The following is a 9,998-nucleotide window of genomic DNA, read 5'->3' as shown; positions in this document are numbered from 1 at the left end:
TAAACAAAAAACCCAAATCAATTCCCTCCTAAACCATGTCCAGACAGGAAGGGGAGAGATAGGAGGCCCACGACCCCGGCGGCATCATCTGCAGGCTCCTTTCAGACCCAGAGCCTCCGCCGGCAGGTCACGGACCTGCCTGCAGCCTGCAGCGCCCCTGGAAGAGCCAGAAGCCCCCCGTGCGGCCCAGCTAGAAACTCCCCACAACACTGACCGCCCCCCACCCAGACCAGGGGGCCAGTTTTGACAATGCTGGTCATGACACTTGAACAAGGCACTTCGGAGGAGCCCCCCAGACGAGATTTCACCTGAACCCAGGTGCCACCGCGTGTCCAAGTCTGACTCCCTAAGAAGCAGACAAAGCTCTGGGTCTCAGGAGGCTGACGGGGACGACGTGCCCGAGCTTGGCAAACACTGGATGGCCAAACAAATGTTAACCTTTAATATGTAGGAAGCTGGGTCGGGAGATGGCTTTTATTCCTGGCTGTAGCATTTATACAGGCCTCCCCTCTGGGCCCCGAGGGGGCAGAGGGTTTGCATAGTTACTGGGCTCGCTGGGCAGTCTGCCCTTCTGCAGAATACTCGGATTACGTGCTGCTGTTCTAGAATTCTGCGGAGGGAGCACTGGAATCTCCAAGGTTGTTTGAGAACCGCTCATTTCGGCCGCTGGAGGGTTGGCACTGCTGGGGGAAATTTGTTCTTTTCCAAAAACGAAGTTACTCTGGTTCATCTGGAGAGACTTCAGAAAACATATTTTAAAAGGAAAAAGGAGGCTAGGAGAAAGTGAGGCAGAAAACTACCGGTGTGATCAATACCGTGTTGACGGTGAGGAAACGCCCCCCCGGCTTGAATGGAAATCACTCCTCTCCAGGATACTCCCCCTGGCCGTACGTGTGTGGTTAACCCGTCTTGAGAAGCGGGTGGTCTTAAGTCACTGCGCCGTAAACACGAACAGTGTTCCAAGGAGAAAGTTGTGCTGTTGGCTTAAGATAAAGTACGACGGTCTCGTGCGGGGCCTTCTGGGAGGCAGCCTGTGGGCTTCACGGCTCCCCCCTCCAGGTTTCTAAACAGAGTGGCGTCTGTGCCAGGAGCCCAGAATGCCGCCGTGCTGTCCGTTCGGTGCACGAGTTGCAGGGCCCCCCAGCCCGTGCACGGGGGGCGCAGCACGTGCGAGAGAGGCTGACGTCGGGAGACGGCTGACAACGTGTGCAGGGAGCTGGGGGAGGAGCTGCAGGGTGTCCATAGGCCGTCTGTCCCCGGTCTACGAGGGATTCCAGAAAGTGACGAGGGTGGTCTGAGCAAAGGGAGGAAAACGCCGTTCTGTAAGCGCCAGCCCTGCTGGCCTGACCTGAGCCCTGGGGGGAGGGGGGAGGGTCAGTCCGTGGTTCCCCAGCAGGCAGCAAGTTGCTCCGCATGCTCGTGGGCTGCCACAGGGCCGCGGGCCTGGGGGGCTGGCGTGGGCAGGCCGCCCCGGGAAGGGGAGCCGGCTCTGGGCGGCAGTGCGGGGAGGGGCTTGCAGGGGGACGGGGGGGGCTTCTGGGGGGCATGCTGGCCAGGTGCCCTCCCCCACCGGGTGCCCTCCCCCTTACCTCCCAGGCAAATACGCATCAACTCCCGACAGGTGTCAGCCCGTTAGGCCACGGCCAACACGAACACAGAGCAAGGCGGCGTCTTCATGGAGGCTGTCCGTGAAGGCAGCACAAGAGAGAAATGGGGTCCGAGAGACGGGCCGGTGCGATCCAAGCCCTGCTGGTCCCTGCTCCCGGGAAGGGCCTTCCGTGCCGCGCCCTCCCAGCTGCTGTGATGCCAGCCTCTGCCTCAGCCTGCGTGCCCCCGACTCTGACCCTCCTGGAGAATGCCAGCTGTGAGTCCCTGGTGCCAGGCAAGGCCACATCCCCAGGGTCCGGGACAGGACGTGGCATCCTTGGCCCACCGTGGCCTCGACGCTCAGCATGACAGAGAACACAGCTGTTAAAAGGCTGTGGCTCCGGGTGCTGGTGCCCCGACGGATGATCTCCCGGACCCGGCTGACCCTCGGCCAGAGCCAGCACGCCGAGCCTGGGGCGGCACGTGCACAGAGCCCGCTGTCCTCTCTCCGCCCTGTGGGCGTGACCAGCGCTGCTGTCACCATGCAGACGGGTGCCACCAGCTCCATGGGCACCGCGCTGCTTCCCCCCGCCCTCCGGCACCCGACCCCCAACCGCCGGCCGGCTCTGCAGCCAAACTGTCGTTTTGAGGATTAGATGTAAATGGAGACTGACTTTCTACTCAGCGCCATTCTTGTGGGGGCAGCGCGGTCCTGTGCCGGGGACGCACGTTAACGTGACCGCGTGCCTCTGGAAGGACATCTGGGACCCTCTGCCTCAGAGCTGTTGTGGATAGAGCTGCTGTCCGTGTTCGCAGACGGGGTTTTGTGCCTGATCACGTAGCTCGTCGTCTTCCTGGATGAAGGTCCGGGAGGGCCGTGTCGGGTCCCACCGTCCACTGTGTTTGCAGGGCTGAGTGTTCCCAGCGGCACCGGCCCCCAGAGGGCTCCGCTGCTGTGGCTTCTCGCCAGCACTCGCTGCCCTCACCGTTTCTTCTGGGGGCCTCTCCGAGGTGGTGTGGACTGTCCACAGGCCGCCAGGGAGGCACGGGGGCGCCTGGGCGTGGGCAGCTGCGACTCCGGGACCCCGCGGGCAGGGAACGCGGCTCAGGGAGCACAAGGGAGGAGTCACGGGAGGAGCACTGTCCAAACCACACAGGCTGAAGGGAGGGGCGCAGAGGGCAGGGTTGGGGACCTGGGGCTCGGGGCTGTTTTCTGGAAGCAAAGTGGGCAGTGTAGCGGGACCTTCGTGTGGCACCCCAGGGACCCAAAGCCGCCACATGTCCCCACTGGGAAGAGGGTTCTTTTGTCTGAGGCAAACTGCCCTCGGAGACTGCCACTGTCTTCCCACTAATCTAACACAGGCTCGCTGTGGGGGTTCTCACCCGAGCCGGCCGTGTGTGCGATGACGTCTCTGAATAAACAACGCGGGAACAGCACACTGAAGCCAATGGCAGATGGGTCACACGTCACACTAGTGTCCCAGGCAAGGGGGAGATGGAAGGAATAGTGTCCGACTCACTTGGGGTGCACCTTTCTATGAGCGGGTTCTCAGAGGTGTCGACCGAGCCAGCGGGAGTGGGCGCCGTGTCGGCGGGAAGGGGACCCCTTCTGGGCTGCTGCACGGCTTCACCGCGGTGGCAGCCGCCTGGCCGCGGCCGAGCTGTTTAGACCGGCGGAGCCCGGCCTTGCCAGATCCGGGAGGCCCCCTAAGTCCCCCCCCATCAGGGCCGCTCTTCTGTGCGCTCCCATCTCTGCGTCCCCACCCACAGCTGCACCCCAGTGCTTCTCAGCAACAGGTGTCTGAGACAACACCCCCCGTCAGCCTCCCCAGAGTAAAGAGATTCACCCTGACATCAAGACAACTTAAGTCACAGACAAGCGGGTTTGAAATCGTAACAAACCAACACGTAACGGGGACGGAGCAGAGGACACGGGTCGCGTGCCCGGCAGCGTGGAGCACCCGCGTGGGCAGCAGCGGCCGCCCGGCCAGCCCTGCCGGTTTCCAGTCGCCCAGGTCGCGGGTGGCCCCCGGAACCTCGGTGTCTGTCCGTCTCCCAGCTTCTCTGGATCCAGGGAGCCCCTGGTTCCAGCTGCTACTCTTACCCCAACCTGGGGCTGAGAGCAGCCCCCGTTTTATTTTCCGTGCCCAGTTCTGCGGGACAGGTCCCTGTGAGCAGAGTAAAAAGGTGTCTGCTTGGCGCCCGCGTCGCCCAGGCCACGCCCAGGGGGTTGCTGCCCTTACTGGTGAGCAGGAGCCGTAGAGGGACGACGGGCCTTGTTGGCAGCTTTCCGCACATTCGCTGCTGTCTCTAGCAGCCTGGGAAGTGGGTGCACGAGCATCGTCCTTTCCTACAGGTTCAGGGGCGGCGGCTTCCCCAAATCCCCCATCACTCGGGGCGGAGCCAGACACAGACCCAGCTTCTGCAAGTGCAGGGCCCGTGTCCGCAGCAGCGCGCGGCTGGTGCGGGGCAGCGAGCTGGGGCGGGGGCCTCGGGAAACGCGGCCCCTGGGGCCGGGAGGCCGGGTGGCAGCTCCCCGGGAGAAGGGCCGTGCTTCCCGTCCCCTTAGCGGAAGACGCCGCTCGCCCCCTCCCCTGGCTGCTCTGCCACGTTAATCCACCCTGACCTACTTCCACCGCTTTGTGTACTCTCTCTCCCGCCCTCAACCGCCCGACGAAAACCAATAAAGAGCACTTAGGGCTAAAATCCCTCCGAGTGCAGGTATCTGGTTCTCGTATCTTGGCAAACAGCTCGGTTCCTGTTGTGTGCCCAGCTCTGGATTTCCGCACTCTTAAAACTTATTTGTCGAAATTTAAGAAAATGGTAAGATAAAATTACCCACTTGGAGGCTGGAAGGTGGAATTTACTTACAGAATCATGTCCTTAATCTCTCATTTTGCGAACAGCACGCGCCCCCCGCCCCCGCTGGCCGCATCCCGGCTCCCTGGCGGGCAAGGCCCAGCGACAAGGCTGACTTCCTGGACACTGAGGAGGGGGCAAACCAGTGACTGGCCGCTGGTCGCCGTCGGCACGAGGTGGGGAACGACAGGGAGCAGGGAAGGAGGTGACGGCAGCAGACCCGGGCGTCTGCCTGTTCCCCGAGAACTCCCGTGGTCACAAGGGGCACGGCTCTGCCGCCGTGAAGGATAACGATCAGAGCCACTGGTCCACACGTCCTCGACTCCCCGGCTTCACCTCCTACTTGGTCGGCTGCAACAGGCTTCCTATCTCGCTCACCAACCCCCCCCCACCGCCCCCCCAGCCCCGCGGCATCCAGAACGACTTCGAAGAGCAGATAAGAACACGGCACGTCTGGTTGTCCTTGTTAACATCTGCTCATGGCTCCAGGAATAGAGTCTACACTTTTTACTGTAATCTTCAGAAATCTACCTTATCTGGTCTCTCCACCTGTGTGACTCAAGGCCCCAGGAAGACCCACACATCACATGTCCACAGAGACCCTGGCTCCCAGCAGATGTGGACGGCCACGCTCCAGCTCCTCCTGGAAGGAGTCTTCAACATTTTGGGTTTCAGGATTCCTGCCGTCAGCCACATGTGAACACACAATCAAAACCCTCCAAGCGCACGACAAAGCATGACCGAGGGTGAGCAGGGTCAAACAACAAAGCAGCAGAACCAGATACGCAAATTCTGCAGCTGTTGGGAAGGGTCCATATTGTAGCGGGACTTGTTTTCTGCATCTGGGAACGACAGCGGAAGGTTCGGCGTGAGTACAGGGCCAGCCCCTGAAATCAGACCAGGCGGCTTGAAGGGAGTCAAATAGAACGTCTGGAATTATATGCGTTAGCAAATAATACAAGATTAAATAGGGAGAATCAGGTACCAAAGGAGAGAGACTTAGCAACGTGGGAAACAGGACTGAAAGACGCACAGAGAGCAGGAGGCCGGACACAGGAAACAACCGAGTAAGAGGTCAGAACAGACCACAGTCCTGGAAGGAAAGACCACAGTCCTGGAAGGAGAGAACAGGAAGAGGGGAGAGGCGCTCTCGGGGAGACTGGCTGGGATTTCTCTATTGTTGAAGGAAGACATGAATACTCTGCCAGGATGGACAGAGGAACACGGCGTGACTGCAGGCTGATGAGGACCCACCGACAGTGTGGGGGTGGGCACCCGGGAAACACGTGGCCTTTAAAGATGAGGGGCATTAGGACATTTTCATCTGAACCAACCTTGAAGGATTTTGCCAGCAGCCAACTTTCTGAAGAATGGACTTCGAGAGGGAGGCCCTTGATGATGGAAGGCAATGTGAGCAGGGATGCGGACGCACGAGTGTGACGCGGGACGCGAGTGGTGGCGGGTGCAGTGGTTGGTTGGAGTCACGTGTTCGGCAGGCACCGTCCATAGTTTTCTTTTCCGGCAACGTCTTTGACACGAGGGTGCGGCCAGACGGGAGGCGCTCCATTCTCTTCAGTTTTCTGGAAGACTCTGTGTGGCGTTATTATTTCTTCCCGCAGCGTTCAGTGGAATCCACCCACGAAGCCATCTTGTCCTTCCGTCGTGGGAAGATTTTCACTGCAAATTCAACGTTTTAAATAAATGGAGGGCTACCCAGGTTACCTGTTCTTCCTGCACGAACTTTGATGGTTTGTGTGTCTCCAGGGGTCTGTGCATCTGTCCGGATCGTTGGCCATATTGGAATAAAGTTGTCCATACTGTTACTGTTCTGTAAACACGTGTGGCCTCTGTAGTGAGGCCGTCTCCCTCACACGTGATATCAGAATGCGTGGTTTCCTTTCTCCTGCTTGGCCTGGCTACAGGTTTCTTAGCTGTATCATCTCCAAGAACAAGGCTTGACTTTGTTAACTTTTGGAATTACTTTTTCTGTTTCATGGCTGTTTATTATATTTTTTTACTTACTTTGGGTTTAATTTGCTTTTTTGGTGTCTTTAAAAATTTTTTTTAATGTTTATTTTTGAGAAGGAGAGAGACAGAGCATGAGCAGGGGAGGGGCAGAGAGAGGGGGAGACACAGAACCCAAAGCAGGCTCCAGGCTCCGAGCTGTCAGCACAGAGCCCGATGCGGGGCTCAAACTCATGAACTGTGAGATCACGAGCTGAGCCGAAGTTGGGCGCTCAACCGAGCCACCCAGGCACCCCATACTTTCTTAGTTTTTCAAGGTGGAAGTTGAGAACACTGAAACCTTTTCTCTGTTCTAGGTTTTTAGCACAAGGTGTGTCCCTTTACAGGCAGCTTCAGCTGGACTTTGGCCTCACTATCAAAATATAACAACCTTTACCTTCATTCAGTTCAAAATACCTTCCAATTTCCCTTTTGAGTTCTTCCTTGATCCACGGGTTATCTCAGAGTGTGATATCTAATTTCCAAATATCTGGAGGTTTCCCAGAGGTCTGTTTCTGGCCTCTAACATAACAGAATGTGTCTGAGTGGAACCATTTACACTTCTTTGGGCTTGTTTCGTGGCTCAGAACAGTCTTTCTTGGTAACTGTCCTGTGTGCTCCTGAGGAGAGTGTGTGTTCTGGTGCTGGGTGGTGCGTCTCTGTGGGTCACGCAGGTCGACTGCTCCGTGTTCTCGCGTATCTGCTGTGTGCCTGCTGCATCGGCCCATCGATCACCGAGAGACACTGAAGTCGCCCGCGTCTCCCTGCAGTTCTGACAACTGTTGCTTCATATATTTTGAAGCTCTGTTATTGGGCACATAAACGTTCAGGATTATCTTGTCCTCTTGATGAACTTATTATACCTTTATTTTGATGCAAAGAGTTTATTTCCTGGTAATATTCTTCCTCTAAAATCTACTTTCCTGATGTTAATCCAGTCACCCCAGCTTCCCTTCTGTGAGTGTTAACATCGTGGGTCTTCTCTCAGTGTTCTATTTTGAACCCGTCTGTGTCCTTGTATTTCCAAGGGGTGGCTTGCTTATATGCAGCACACAACTGGGCCTTACTTCTTCATGTAGTCTGGCAGTCTCTGCCTTTTAACTGGGGTGTTTGCACCATTTACATTTATTGTGAGCATTGCTGTGACAGGTTGAAATCTGCACTGCTGTTGGCTTTTCTGTTTGTCCCGTCTGTTCTTTGTTCCTCTGTTCGTATTTTTGTGCCTTCTCTTGCATCGAGTACTTTTCAATGATGATTTTATCTCCTTTTTTGGCTTAATAGCAGTAACTGTATATTTGAGAGGCTGCTGTCGGGTTTATAGAACGTGTTTAACTTCTCTTCATCTACCCGAGAACATATCAGTCCTCACATCCAGCGGGAGACCTCACAAGTGTCTGTGCACAGCCCTCCTTGCACCTGTGCGACCGTTGCAGACATGTTACTTCCACGTGTGAGGAACTCCACAGAACATTGTCTGTATGTCAGCTTCAAGTGGCCTGTTATCTTTTAAAACAACTTAAGCAGTAAGAAAACAAGTGCCTATATTTGCCCAATAGTTACTATTTCTCAGGTCAGAGTTCCATCTGCTGCTGGAAGGACTCCTCTGAGCACTTAAAAAAATTTGTTTAATGTTTACTTATTTTTGAGAGAGACAGAGCAAGAGCAGGGGAGGGGCAGAGAGAGAGAGGGAGACACAGAATCCGAAGCAGGCTCCAGGCTCTGAGCTGTCAGCACAGAGCCCGACGCGGGGCTCGAACCCACAAACTGCGAGATCATGACCTGAGCCAAAGTCAGACGCTTAACCGACTGAGCCACCCAGGCCCCCTGAACACTTCTTATAGAACAGATTTGCTGTTCCAGATTCTGTCTGTAAAAGTCCTTAATTTTTAAATATATTTTTAAATAAATATATTTTTATATTTACTTATATTGGGTAAAGAATTCAGTTAGGCTTTTTTCCCTTTCAGTATTTTAAAAATATCTTTTAACTTGAATTGTTTCTTGTGAGAAATCTCCTGTATTGTTTGCTGTTCCTCTGGATATCATGCATGTTGTTTCTCTGGCACAGTTTTTAGTTTTCTTCCTGTTTCTTTTGCTTGGTTTTTGGTAAGCTTCTTGAATCTTTTAATCAAATCTGACAGGTTGTCAGATATCATTTATTCAAATGTCTCCCCAGCTCCTGTTCCCTTGCTGGGGGGAGGTCTGCTTACACACGGCAGCCCCCAAGGTGCCCCCACAGTTCACGGATGCTGTTTTCTTGTCTTTCCTCACTCTTTTGTTTCATTCACACAGTTGCTGTCTTAAAACTCATTAATCTCTTCTCGTGTAAGACCTCATCTTCCAGCGATCCTGCCCAATGTATTTTCCTGTTTCCACTTAAATTCTTTAATCTCCCAGCTAGCTACTTGGACATGTAGAATCTGCTTAACAACTGCTTCAATAACCTTGTCTCCGTATCTGGTTCAGCTACAGTTGACCGACTTTTCTCCTTGTGGATTCATTTTCTTGCTTCTTTGTAGATGTGTAATTTGGATGCAGACATTGTGAATTTCACCTTGTTGGATGAAGGGTATTTTTAAGCTTTTTACTGGGAAACGCTAAGTCCTCGGAAACAGCTTGATCCATTTAGATGTTGTCTTTAAACTTTGTTGGTGGGACAGAAGCAGTGCTTAGTTTGCGATTAAGTTTCCCCCCAAATACTGAGGCTGGACCCCTGCAAGTGCTCCTGACTCGTGAGGCTTCTGCTCTGGCTGATTCAACTGCAGTTCGTGTGTGAGCTGCACGGATCACTCCTTCAGATCCTGGCCAGTGGCTGTCGTTTCCTGACATACACACACGAGCAGGGGGCCCCGTGCGGCCCCCTCCCATCCAGCACCGGTGCTGAGCACCCTGGTCGCCTCGGCCCCCGAGACTCCCAGCCCCATCTCTCGCAGGGAGACCTGGGGCCCCGGCGCACCCCCCGCCCTCCGTGTCTGATGTCCAGCTTTTCAGGACAGTCACTTCACATATTTTGTCCCACTGTCGTCCTTTTGGATGGGACCCTGCTGCCTCTCCCTCTCCAGAAGTAGAAACTCCCAAAACACAATTTTAATGTCTTGTTTGAGAAAAAGAGAGGCTGAAAATTAATGAGCCAATTAACCATCTCCAAAAGTATGGAAGAGGGTATCGAAATACATCGGATAAACATACAGAGAAACCCGTAATAAAGACCTGAGCAGAAATCTGTGAAGGAGAAAACAAAATATAAAGAACAAGCAAAGCTAAGCTTTTACTCTTTCTGGAAAAACCCATAACAGTAAAACTGACAAAGGCAGATTAATTAAGACAAAAATACAAATGCTTATGTCAGAAGGTGTTAGGGTCGTGGTGGCATCCTGACCTCCAAGGCCACGAGCGTGACCTTGTTTGGAAACGGGGTCTTTGCAGGCGGCCGGGCCCAGGTGAGGTCTTCACGGTGGGCCTTGACCTGACGTGACTGCGTCCTCATCAAACTGGGAAACCTGGAGACACACACTCAGGGAGAACGTCGCGTGGGAGGACGGTGGCCG

The sequence above is a fragment of the Panthera leo genome, chromosome A1, assembly GCF_018350215.1.
Source record: "Panthera leo isolate Ple1 chromosome A1, P.leo_Ple1_pat1.1, whole genome shotgun sequence".
Lineage (NCBI taxonomy): Eukaryota > Metazoa > Chordata > Mammalia > Carnivora > Felidae > Panthera > Panthera leo.
This window is presented reverse-complemented; position numbering follows the sequence as displayed.